Source organism: Sinocyclocheilus grahami, unplaced genomic scaffold, assembly GCF_001515645.1.
Source record: "Sinocyclocheilus grahami isolate Dianchi unplaced genomic scaffold, SAMN03320097.WGS_v1.1 scaffold1233.1, whole genome shotgun sequence".
Classification (NCBI taxonomy): domain Eukaryota; kingdom Metazoa; phylum Chordata; class Actinopteri; order Cypriniformes; family Cyprinidae; genus Sinocyclocheilus; species Sinocyclocheilus grahami.
In genome coordinates, this window is record NW_015506412.1 from 93,640 (window position 1) to 98,589 (window position 4,950).

Genomic DNA, 4,950 nt, shown 5'->3' on the forward strand with positions numbered 1-4,950 from the left:
TGTTTTGTCCTATCGTATCTATCATATGTTGTTGCCTTATTATAAAAATATGCTATACATTTAAAATAAATTTATTTAAATTTTATAGTATATACTTATATATAAATACATTCATGAATGTTTTTAATGAATGGATTTTATAATAATACAAATAGCAATGTATTTTACCATATTTAGTGCAACACTTTTATTTGTTCCCCACAAAATATTGTTTTTTCACTTAATGTTTGGATTTCTAAAATTATTGTGCACTGATTTTTCTAGAATAACTTTTGCTGCCGAATTATCCACTAACCTAGTTTATGATAATTTTTTGTCATAGATTATAAATATACATAGGCCTATATTTTATCATATTTGTTTATTTTATTTTTCTTTATAATGAAGTAGTCTGTATCTAGTAGATTGTGAAAGAATGATTATCAGTTCCACACACAGAGATATGTAAATTCTACATTTATTTAAATGAGGGAAAAAAACTTCACTGGTATCGGATCGGTATCGGCCAATACCGAACCCTAGGTATCGGAATCGGTATCAGAGGCGAAAAAGGCGGATCGGAGCATCCCTAATTCAAACCTTGTGAAACAGAAGTGTGCTCAAACCTTAAAAATGGATTTAAAAACAAAAAAGCCTTGCAGATCATTTCAAATAACGAAACAAAAAGCCAGTTAAGTGTACTTAAAATGAAAATGTCTTTATGACTATGCTTCTTAACACATTAAGTATACTTTTAAAAACTAATATTTAAATGTAATTAAAATCTTAAAATACATTTAAAATCTTTCTTTTTAATAATCTTTTGCCATGCTTTAAAGATGTATACTTTTATGTCTTGACTAAAATTTAAAAGCACATTTAAATTACTTAATAGTTTTTTTTTACTTTAATTACATTGAAGTTTTAGTTTACCATAAATGCTCATCAGTACTGTACACTGAGAAAAATTATAACATTTAAATTAACTAGTTTTATTCACAATATTATTTAGCAACACTGAATCAACATAAATACAATAATTTACACTAACAAAACCATTTTTTATGGATTAAATCAGGTAAAAATGGCTTTTTAAGACTTTTTGCAGTGTACACACCAATATTTCATTATACCCATATTATATTATTATACTATTATAACCATATTTCAGAGATAACAGAATTATTCAATTACACATAAAGATGTACTTAAGTGGGACAAACAAAAGTAGTTTTGTTCAACTAATTGCATTTAGCATCAATTTAACTATAATACGTTTTCATTTAATTACAGTTGACATGCAATTAAGTTCCCGAATACATTACATTCAATTCCACTTAAGCAGAGAAAAGGATAAAGAAAACAGCTCCAATTTAGACTGTAATCTGTGTGTTTTGGTACAATGCATTAATTTTTTTTTTTTTTTTTTTTTTGTGCTGTTTCGTGTTTGGTGCACATTTCTCACAACACGTCTCACAATGATTGCATATTACGTCAGCAGTAGCCAGTTTTTTGTGGCTGTACAAATGGATTTGACCACATGAGTGTCTACACTATGAAAGCAATCTGGCTGAGTGGATGAGCTCATAACATTTTAGACCCTGTTTACACCTGTATTTAGCATTATCCACTTGCAATTAGAACTTAATACCAGGTGAAAACAGGGCCTAATGAGGACTACATTTCAGTATAGATCTTTAGGCAAACAAATGATCTGCACTGCATAAAAGCTCAAAATACTCTAAAAGGGCTGAGGAAAACAGGCAAAAATATCTCATAATAAGGCAACATATTTATATTATCTATAACACGGCTTGACAGAGCTTGCTTACCTCAATTGTGCAGAGACTTGAGAAGGGCAAGATATTTTAATGGTTCGCTTGGCTGAATTTTACAGTGCAAACAATTTGTAAGGGCAGGCGAGCTGTGGACTAGGGGTGAAATATGAAGGCTTTAGTGCTGGGCCCCTGGCTTTGCATTAATACTGGTGGTTGAACTGCAAGTGGAGGTGAGAAGAACGCCATTTGGAGGCTTTGGATTCTCACTGAAGACGGTGATACTAAAGGGATCACACATATAGAACCAGCAGACATAAACACAAGTGCACTGAAAGAATTTAGAACAGAACTGTAAGCCTGCACAAGAAAAGGTTTAAACATCCAATTTTCTGGATGTTTTGCATGCAGTTATACACATAATTCTTATGCCACATATGGAGCTCCCTGGACAGACTTGCTAGCTTTACAATCCTATGGAAACTCGTGCTTGTAACAAAATTGGGCTTCTAAATCTTGGCCGACATAATTTGCGGCTTCCGGAGCTTTCAGAGCAAGAGGATGTACAAATATTCCGACACGCCACATAATGAAAGAAGCAGCAGCGGTGGAATCAAACCACTTTCTGAATTCCGCCTTTAGCAAGAGTGGGATTATTTTCAGTTCGCCAGAAACATTAAGATTAGCTCAAGCTGTGAGTAATGGTTCCAGGCATTAGGGGAAAAGAAATAATGCCAGTGAAACCAAGAGCTCCAACAGGAGAACACATAGCAGTTTACAACTAGACAGCATCAGCCAGACCAGACTATGAATTGTGGGAACAAATCTAAATCAAGCCTTTAGCAAAAACAAAAACATAATATATGTGGCACTAATGATCACACAATGTACATACCACAGACATTGCTAATGACATATGATTCAGGCTTAAAAATAGATATTTCAGACTATTTCATGCCATCAGCCAAAGTGAAAATGGACAGGACTGATTTGAAATGCAAGCTGCAGAAGTATCATTTCCCTACAGTCTGTTTTGGTGCAGTATAATTATATAACTAACAAAATTAAAGCCATAATTGATTTCCCTAGTGAGGACGCATGGCATTTTGTGTGTCATAGTAGTGCAGGTCTATCAAATGTGTCTTGCCCTCTGTTTGTCAAAATGACCATCTGTTAAATTTGCTTAGATGATCCAAAAATCATGTCATTATTGACTCACCCATACACTCTTAAAAAATAAAGTTTGCAAAGGGGGGTTTTCACAGCGATGCCATAGAAGAACCATTTTAGGTTCCCAAAAGAACCTTTCGGTGAATAGTTCTTAAAATGTTGTTCCAAAACTGTATGAGTTTCTTTGTTCTGCATAACACAAACATTGACTTTTCAAAGAACATTTTTGTCAATACAATAAAAGTCAATGGGGTCCACATTTTTTTGTATGTTTTATGTATAAACTAAAACATAATCTTGTGAGCTGTGCAGAAGAAAGTAAGTCATACAGGTTTGGAACAACGTGAGGATTGAAAGACAGAGTAAATGATGACAGAATTTTCCTTTTGGGGTGAACGATCCCTTGAAGAGGAATATTTCAAATCAAAAAGCAGCACACTCCTGTCTAAAAGAGAAGAAAGCCTTGCCAAAATCACACAAACAATGTGGGAGAGAAATAAAAAAATGTTTTTAACATGTCTCAATTCTATGTAGAAGCTCCCCATGGGGAAAGACTTTGATCTGGAAGCTGAGGGCTTCTCTATATTCCACAGCATACTGGCCTGTCACATTCTATGTTGATCTGAAACAGGTGGGCTGCCTCTGTAGTGAGAGTAGGAGAGCGTTTCCATGAGAACTGTGCTTGCTAAGTATTCACAGCCAGAATGAAAACTATGTAGCGCTTACTAGTTACGCGGGGCCAGCACGAAACATTTAAGACGGAATTGTAGCTATATGCGTAGAGAATAGAAACTCAATTGAACCGTTCTAGTACAAGAGTAAAGTCGATCTTACCTGCTCTGACAGACTGAGGTGCGTTAACAGAGGTTCTAACACTTTTAGTTAGGCATAGCTCCTCTATAGGCTGTGAGGAATTTGACAAGCAACTTTGCAACTGAAAAAAATTACGTATGTTTAAATAAGGAATGTCTATACAGTCTTTAATACATTTGGGATATCTGAACGTGACAGTTTCTTTTCATAGAATCGTCCTTTCTGACAGTAACCTGAAAACATGGAGGCTGCGTACTGTTACTCATTTGTAGCAATCGAAATCGCTATGTTTGTGTATACTACTAAACCTGCCGACTGGTTGGTAACAATGAATAATACTGTATTAATTGTATTGAAATGTGGTGTGGTGAATAAATTCGTTGTACTTACGAAGACGGGGTGTGGATTCCAGTAGACTCCAACAGTCGCTGTAGACTTGCTCTTCTGTAGTTCGGTTTAATTCACAGTGAGTGAGCTCGGTGCGCGCGGCTCATGTCTCCACGGAGCAGCGGTGATGCGCGCGAGCTGTACAGCGGTGCAGTTCTTGATTTGACAGTTCAGACAATGAAAACAACTAACATAAACACGCACAATCCAAGCAAGTTGTAGACTCGAGGCGAGGCGGATTTATGAAACTATATCGCGCGACTAGACACAAGAGCGTCTTATGGCAATTGTGTCTTAGAACCCGAATTTGAATAAAAGTGATTGACGAAAGATGTTTGGTAACACCAGCTGCAGCCCATTCACATCATTCCAAACATTAGAAACAATACAATAAAATACCTGCTTCCAGCAATGGAATTCTAGGGGGTGCTGAAAAAATAAGCGTTCTATACGAAAAAGCGGAGACTATATTATACATTTGGGGGAAGTGTAAGAGAAAAGAAAGCGTATTAGGAGAATGATGAGAGCCGCACATGGCCGTGTGGCGCCAGAGGGAGTGAATGAGAAGATGCTAACTATACGCTCGCATCATCAGCCAAGCCATGAGGATGGAGGAGACGGGCGGAGTATGCTGGAAAAGCTAGTATGGAAATGAACACTGTTTTTTTTAAATCGGCGAATGGGATTGTGCAGAAAGACGAGACTGGGTGCAAAAAGCGGCTTTTTTTCTGCTGCGTGGACTGCAGAAGGAGGGGAGGGGACATTTTGCTATACAGGTTTGCCGGAGTGTCGCTAGCAGGCAGAGCGAGCCAATACGGGACGATAA

General features: G+C 36.5%; 1 protein-coding gene across 1 annotated transcript in view; it reads right to left on the reverse strand.

The window, feature by feature from the left end:
* The window catches only part of slc8a4a (solute carrier family 8 member 4a), an 80,331-nt gene extending 75,619 nt beyond the window's left edge, over positions 1 to 4,712 (reverse strand). The window contains exon 1 of the mRNA XM_016254264.1: positions 4,128 to 4,712. The gene's annotated coding sequence lies outside the window, so the exon portion shown is untranslated. The remainder of the gene's footprint in view (positions 1 to 4,127) is intronic.
* Positions 4,713 to 4,950: the final 238 nt, after the last annotated feature.